This window comes from Thermobia domestica, chromosome 11 (assembly GCF_964235325.1).
Source record: "Thermobia domestica chromosome 11, izTheDome1.hap1.1, whole genome shotgun sequence".
NCBI lineage: Eukaryota > Metazoa > Arthropoda > Insecta > Zygentoma > Lepismatidae > Thermobia > Thermobia domestica.
Window position 1 is genome coordinate 21,556,819 of NC_137464.1, and position 8,564 is coordinate 21,565,382.

The window sequence follows — 8,564 nt, forward strand, 5'->3', positions numbered from 1 at the left end:
TACTTTCTTCTTTCCCATTTTTTTTTTTATTTTTTCTTCTTTTTTATTTTTGTTTTATTCTCGCTCGAATATTAAAGATTCTCTTTTGAATTTGTGTCTCAGTCGTAGATGTATTTGATATTTCGTTGCATTTCACTGTAATTACCTTCAAAGTTTCGGCTTTCCTTCGTTTACTTTCTGGTAGCTGTGACTTTGAAAGTACCACTGGAAACTCTTTTATAATATCCACAAATGCACTTTGATTGAAGCTATCGTTGCTACTTGCCCGTTTCATGGCTTTTAAGATACTACGCCATAGGTTAAAAACAACGAAATGACTGCGCGATGAATGGGAGAAATGAGTAATCACTTCTTTTATTGATACGACTCAGTGCTACGTGCAGAGGAAGCGCGAGTAAACGTTCATAAATCTGGAGCAGACTAGACCTGAGTAGTGGCGTTTTATTGATACGAAATTGAGGGAGGAGATTACTCCAGGTGTAGTTACTCCGATTCTCGAGCAGGACTTCTCAGGAGTAGTTACTTATTTTTATTGATATCACCCAATATGGATACATATGTAGTTAGTAAAGAAGGGTCAAGTTCCGCAGGTGGCTTCCTAAATTACAAAATTTACGGGGAAATTGACAGAGTTATACAAAATATAAGCATCAGAAAAACGAAAAAAAAACTAATAAAGGCCATCACTGTACGGTGACTAATTACGGAGTAAAATTAAGTTTAATCTTGGACTAGATGAAGGCGTCTATTGAGGCCATATTAAGTAAAGTGACAATAGAACATAATATATAGTGTTTTTAACCATTGTCTTAGTAACTAACCCACGAAGTATGCGATGCAATTGAGAAGAGAAAGGTGCTAATTAATTCTAGCAACACTCAATAGTGATCCATAACGTATCCCTCTTTGGGGCTTCGTACTATCCTCGTTTAGGAAAACATAAATTTGTAAAATCAAGTTAAGAAATATGAGAATTAATTTTACAATAGAATTATATAAGTAATCAAAATATATCGGGATCTTACCCAATATGTATAATAGAGTAGAAATATGAAATGCGAAGTAACCTCTTTACCATGCAGTACTCCATAAGACATGATAAAAAGAAGTGCTATGTAAAGGAAGTCTACAAAGTGATCATGGAAGTGCTGCAAAGCCGTGCTGTCGTTGACGCACCTGCTCTCTATAAACGCACCGCCGCGCGAAATACCCTGACGCACGATTTAGTTTACGTTTTATGCACTGTAGTTTTTATATGTTCGCACGCTGTACTTATATTCAAGTAGCAGTGTCGAAGCTATCCTGCTGACGGTGATAAAGTAAGAAACCAAGTTCATAATTTCCTGAGACAGTTTACAACATTAAACAGTTGAAAGGTACTACTCTTGCACACTTATGAAGAATAAATAATGTAGGAAATTAACAATTATTTGCGAAATACGATTGAAGTAGGGAAATGAAACAGAAGTAATTTTGAGTAAGGGTATTAACATAACCATAATTAGGAAAACAACCCTTTTCCTTACCCTTACCCAATTTTAACCCTTACATAGTAAGTGCATTTAGTCAGTGTATGTCACATTATAATCTTTATTACACATATATTTCATTTTCTATCAGTCAGTGCAAAATTTGATATCCTGCAGAGTATGCAACCGATGCATATCATTGGACAGTAGTGTACAACGCATATTGTATTGTACACTTTATTAATTGTATTTTTGTTTTATACAGCTGTCACTGCAGCCTTTGCTTCAGTAACAAATCTTTTATTTCTAGTATTTAACCTTATTTTCTTTTCTTTCCATTTTTAAGACGCTTTTATACTAGAAGCAAAGATTTCACAGCTATTTAACTAATTTTAATTATTTAGAACATATATTTCAGTCCAGTGTTTGTTTTGCGCCTTGGTGATTTAATCTAGTTATTTTCTTTTTGTCATTGTTAACTACGCTCAGCGATAAGAAGTTGGTTCCAGATTTCGATTGTTGAAAGCCACCTGAGGTATAAACCTTATCGTATGATTTTAATCCTCGAATTCCCTCGCGTCGCACTTTTTTTTTTTTACCCTCAACGCCAACCTCGAGAAACGATTTTAATGATTGCTCGCGTCCTCGGTGAGCTTCTGCCGAGACATCGTGTATACCTAGTGACCTCGCACGTATAAGTTAGTAGATAGTTTCGTGCATTGAAATATGAAGTGGTACACAAGTACTGAATGTAGTATATATTAATTATAGGAAGTCAACTTCATTCTTACCTGAATGAATTGTAGATCTAGGGAGTGGCGAATATTATGCTTCAATTGTGAGACTTTAGTCCAAAATTTTCATTTCCCCGGATAGCTAGTTAATGAAGTTTCATTTTTTTCTTCGTAATTTCGCGCTATCCAGAACAATATTTGTGGAGTGGTGTCTCGTGCAGCGGAAGCACCAACGGCTTTTCTTCAACTGAGCAGATAAGATCTAAACTGTATAGGCTGTCAGCAAGAAGAGTCGAACTCAAGCGAATCTCACGTGGATCGCCAGCAGTTTACGAATTTCGACTGAATGACAAAATATAAACAGAAATACTATATCTAAGGAAAATTCTTTAAGCGGAGGGAGAACTTTGCAGAGTTAATCACAAAATTTTCGTCATTTATTCAACTTTTGTTGTTCCTTTCGAACGATTTTCAGTAGCTACCGCAGTGGAGCGTTAGTGCTCAAAGTGGCAGTTAGTGTGACTACACACAATTAAAAGCACATTGTTGATTTACGTACCGTAAATAATTACATATCTTCACTTTTTTTAAAAAGGATTTTCTTCTTAGTAAGTTTGTATTTAACTGTCATGTACACGTAGTTCAGAATGTTTTCGTGGGCTATACAATAATAATATGATTCAGTAAATTTGCCACGGCTATAGGTCATGCTCAGATATGCTCTAGCCAATATCTTTCGGGACTTTTTTTAAATTTCATTTTGTTGTCTACGCATTGTCTCTTGATCCTTAGCTACTCATTATAAATTTATGGGATTAAAAAAATAGTGGAGTTAGGGAAAATATTTATTGTATTGATATCCAGCCATCAGCTGGTGCAGTCACGAACATTAATAAATGGAGGCTGAAACCATTATTTCTTATGGCTCCAACCTCCATTGATTAATGTTCGTGACTGTACAATTGTGTTCTCATCAGCTTCCTTGAGAGCATAGGAGAATTGGAATGTTATCAGCAACTTGAGCTAGTAGATTCACATTCCGGGATTCGACACCGAGTTCCTTTAATTTATTTTGTGTAGCGGACCAGCTTAGTTGTATTTCAAGTTTATTCACGATAGTGTAAGAATGTAAATAGTGTTGGCGAGTGAATTTCGGTGCAGTGGTTGAGTATGTATATTGTATTAGTGGTCTTACCCTGTTTCATTATGTTTATATGTATATGTGTGTGAGTTGTGTACATATCTGATGCTACAGCATACAGCAAGCTAACGTCAGTATCCTATAGGTATAGTGTAGGCGAATGGCACAATACACATTGTTGTAAGTGAAAGTGTTACGGGAAAGCTATAATAGGGAGAGCAACGGGAAGGTTCTAAAACACAGGTCCCCCCATATAAGTTAGTAGCTAGGTTGGTTCCTTTCTGTACCGAAGTTTAATATTTGATTCACACAGTATTGCAGAGCGAGCGTTAGCGAGTGAAGGCGGGTTAGAGCCCCGCAGGGCACGCTGTTTTCTGTCTTTATTACAGCTAAATGAGAAGGGGGACCTGTGTTCTGGAACCTTGCCGAAAGCAACACTCCGATTGCAGTAGAACCACACTAGATGAGATGAGCAACTCACACAGGATCAGGTCCGTACACTTTCGATCAGCAAGTCTAAGTAATTTCATTTCCGAAGACACTCGGGATAACTGTTAGCTAAGGTGGATAAGTTATAAGGATACTTTGCAGAAATATATCTTGTGCTAAAGGGTACGCTTACACTGGTAAAGAGGGCAGATACCGAAATTTTTGTAATAATATAACATTTCTTGCTGAGGAAGTCATTTAAAGGTCAATGATGTAATTTTGACGAAATTTCTTACTATCTGGTTGGTCGAGTGGATATATATATATATATATATATATATATATATATATATATATATATATATATATATATATATATATATATATATATATAATTTGTTTCCATTTAATTATTTTGTAAAATTGTAGTCTGCTTAGTGTCGCAAAGGAAATTTTATTTATTTATTATTTTTAAACTCACCAGTAAAAATGTCTTGAGTTGAAAACTATTACAACGGTTGTAAGCTTTATATAATAAATGTTATCATGTTTAAACTTAATTCTGGAGATCAGCAGTTTATTTAAGAATATTTTGGTAGATTCCTCTCACTTTCTTTGCAGGTAAACGGTGGCTCCGTGCAGTAATTGGAAGGTACACGTGCACGTACAGATTTTATATATACACTAAGGTTTGGCAGCTTTATTATCTATCATAATTTAACTCACGCTTTTATTTTTCCTAAAACAAGCAGCATTAAATGTCTCACTTGTTTAGACGGCCTATGTTTAGCAGAAGGGGTCCAGCTCTTTTCTCTAAAAAATGTTACAATTTTGGTAATTTCTGTTCACATTCGGTTACTTTAGGGTAGGGTTGGTTAGTTTAAGTTAGATTAGGCTAGTTTAGGTTACGTTAGGTTAGTTTAGTTTATGTTATATTAGTGTAGGAGTCCCGCATAATTTTCCAAAAAATGACAGAATTTCGCTTATTTCTACTAATATTACGTTAGTTTAGGTTAGTTGAGGTTAGCTTACGTTAGTCTATGTTAGGTTAAGTTAGATTTGGTTACGTTATGTTACGTCTAAATACTTGCTTCACTCATTTCTCTTGTAAATTTTGTGTTTTTTACGTGCTTCTGGACCCCTTGTACTAAACATACCCCGTTTAGACAAAGCTCTATATCACTAAACTTCTTCTAGACCGATTAACTAACAACATCAATAAAGTGGCATTCACATAGAAATTTTGCTAAATACAGAACCAGTTAGGCACGCTAGTATTCGAAAATTAGTCTTTCCTGTCATTTTTTATTAAGTTTCTTTCACTAAATCAATTGCGTTAAAATTGTTTATTCTTGAATAATTTCCCATTTCCTTGAAAATCTAAACAGAGTAGGTTACATCATCTAAAACATTTTTATGTTCTTCTGTTCACGGGACCATCATCGGAACCCTAGCTTTCGTGTTTTTTTGACAATCTTGCACAAGTTGGTGGTTGTTTTCTTGCACTGTAGCTTTTTACAGCAATTGTTCGTACGCTATATTTTATACACATAACGGTTAAGCTCTCCTAAATCAATCTGCACGGAGAGTACTCAGAACATAATGTTAGCTATGTAAAAGTATCAAAGGTTAACAAAATACATCTTCAAACGATCTGTTAACTAAGACATACTGGTTTGTATCTACAGGACAATTTTCTACTTTGGTCACTTCATTTAAGAATCGATTCGTAGGAAATTGGTTCTTCGGAACAGTTCGTTAAATATCATTAGAAACGACTTCCTCACGAATCGAATAAGGGAAATTAAAATTCAGTATCTTCTTACACGCTAGATTTTCTATCCGCAATCAGTAAAATAGACAGTCTTTCTGGGAAAGGTTCTAAGGTTGATTCCTTTCTGTACCAAAGTTTAATATTTAATTCACACAGCATTACGAACGAACGTCAGCGAGTGGGTTGGTTGGGTACTGTTCTCAACATAAAATGGGCAAAATAAAGGCTTGCCCATATTTTTCTGTACATTTTACAATCTGTGAATCCGTATAGTAAAACTGCACCGGTTTTTCAAAATTTCCAGTATGAAATGCAAAAAGTAAACAGTGTATTTCATTTTAATATGTACAAATTCTTCAATTTTAAAGCAAATTTTTAGATATTTCTCATTCCCCTGTCGCAATGAAACCACAAAACTTCATACTAACCGTTTTATCCCTCCTCGAAATTAGTTTTGTCTTTCTGTTCACCATACAATCTGATAAACTAGCAAGAAAACTACCTGTTTTTTATTCCATAATGACAATAATAATAAACTTCTGCTCCGGTTCGTCACAGAAGCAATACTTCTTCTTCTTCTTCCTCCTCGGTCTCCAATTGCCTTTGCGACGATCACTCTCCCGGCAATTATAAGCGGTAACTTCAAAAGACAAAGATGGATGAACGAGATATATCTTTAGAGATGGTTATAAGATGCGAAATAAACCAGAGTGTTGTAAATTTATATGACAAGCTTGAAGAACAGGTAGAGATAAAGTAAAAATGAACGAATCCACATTAAAAGGGCCAGAACCAAAAAATTGATGGAGAGAAAAAAGGAGGACAGAAGAAAATTAGATGATTGATGAATCCAGACAACAATGACAGAGAGGAGTAGTGCGTTTTTGAAAGGAAAATAAGCATTGGTGCTATTCAGCCAGTTCGCAAGAACCCGTTGTTAAAATATTTCCACCAGTGGAAGCTAATGTTAGTATTGCAGCGTTGCGCAACGACTAGAGCAGCGTTTCCCAACCGGTATGCCGTGAATGGGCCGCTGGTGTGCCGCGAGTATTCGAAACAAAATTATTAATTTTATAGCAATCAAATTGCAGGACGTAGAAAAAATTTATATATTTGTTCCACATTACTATGAACCTCTACTATGAGTCTACAATTTTAAGTTTCATACCAAGTTACTGTTCTGTAAATTTCTAATGTTCTATTCATCTCCCTCGCGGGAGATTTTATAATTAAAAAGTCACAGCACTAAGGCCAAGTTGACTGCTTCACTAGAATTGTTTTAAATCTTTTTGTTGTTATTATAATTGTAGAAGATGGCCCGTTCCAAAATGGACGAATTGGCCTGTTTCAAATAGTTCTGTTTCCACACTAGTTTGTGAATTAAAGAGGGAGGCAGAAGCGTAGAACATACAAAAAATTATGTAAAACACTATCAAAATTGTAATACACTAAATTATGTCCAAAATTGAAATTGTTGTGAAAAATTAAGTTGAAATAATTGAAGAGCATGATGCTCCATTGTGTAGAACATTCTACGCCATTGTTTATATTCAATTTCTAATGTTGAAAAAAGGATTTGTTATCATTGTTATGACCATTATTGCTTCTTTATTGTTGGTGACTATTTCGTGACTTGAAAATTTAAAATATCATTCAATCCTTTCGACAAATTAGCTACATTTGTGTTTTAAAAGTAAAAGAGATTTGTTTGTTCTTTCGTTATTTAGTGATCTTCCTTCTTAGTAAAAGGTTGGATACAGTTTTTAAAAAGAAAGCATATTTTTAAAAACCTGAGTCCAATATTCCATTGCAATTGTTTTCTATTTTAAAATTAGAATGAAAAATAAGCATAATGATTTACCACGGGGATAAACCAGTGATAGAGCTTTCTTCTCTGTGAGATGATGATTAATAACCACAGAAAAAAGTACCACTGTGTTTTATATTTACAAATAATAATATCTATAAGTGTGCTGCGAGAATCCAAGTAACACCCGTAGTGTGCCGTAAGTTGAAAAAGGTTGGGAAACGCTGGACTAGAGTTTCAAGAAGCAGTAGCAGTAAGGAAGTGAAGAATTTTACTTTCTATTACACCTTTACATCCCTTAAATAACATATTTTTTAGTTCTATAACTGCAAAATCCATTAATCCGTTTTACAAAGTAGAAAACAATCCGTCAGAGAATCTGTAATTTATGTTGCGTTGCAGCGAGCATACAACGACCAGATTTCTACAATAGGGACATTGGAGTGAATCCCAAGTCGCTTTTCCCCTATCTCAGGAGTTAAAGACCCTGGTCGTTGCAGTGCTTGTCCAACGCGGGAGGGTTTTCAGTGAACGAGAAGACTTTTCGCGCTAAATAATATTTCTGAATATTATTTCGCTACCAATTAACAAGTGGCATTCATTTTTATGGATTCATAATTATATTTAAATTATGGAATTGTTCTGAAGCATAAAAAAAGAAGGTGATAGCAGAATTACAAAATAAGAAAGAAAATATGTAGTAGGGCAGAAAACAAATGAAAATAAACACATATTTAATATTTAATTATTAGTTTATATCAGCAGCGGATCGTAGTCTGTACAAGCACCGGTTGCAATGTTGCAATATCAAAGGTATGTAGGTACGCGCAAGTGTTATCCTCCCTCAGCATTCTTGAGTCTTATCCAAAAAATATCCAGGAAATATGAAGAGTAAAATCTTTTAAGCTCTATTTGTATATTATTGATTAAATTATTTCTCTAATATTGATTTAATATATAAGCTATTTCCTTTTTTTCAAACAACCACTGTCAGTGTACGTTTATACACTATTTATATATAAAACCTCTACACTTATGTTATTGAACACGAGATAAATCGAATAGTATGTGCTGTAAACCACGAATGATGGCGTAAATCCGAAAAGAAAAAAAGCCAGAAAATTGCATGCACGCAGTTAAACAAAATTATTTAATTATATAAACTATGCATTATTTTTAGAATGGAAGGTCTTTCTTCGATCTTTTGGGC

At 34.5% G+C, this 8,564-nt stretch overlaps 1 protein-coding gene across 3 annotated transcripts in view; it reads right to left on the minus strand.

The window, feature by feature from the left end:
* Positions 1–6,171, minus strand: part of LOC145663973 (uncharacterized) — a 49,033-nt gene extending 42,862 nt beyond the window's left edge. For 2 of the 3 annotated variants that reach the window (XM_081730220.1, XM_081730222.1), the window contains exon 1: positions 5,976–6,097. The gene's annotated coding sequence lies outside the window, so the exon portion shown is untranslated. Of the gene's footprint in view, positions 1–5,975 lie in introns of all 3 variants that reach the window. The other variant, XM_081730221.1, reaches the window with a different exon arrangement.
* Between the last annotated feature and the right edge of the window lie 2,393 nt (positions 6,172–8,564).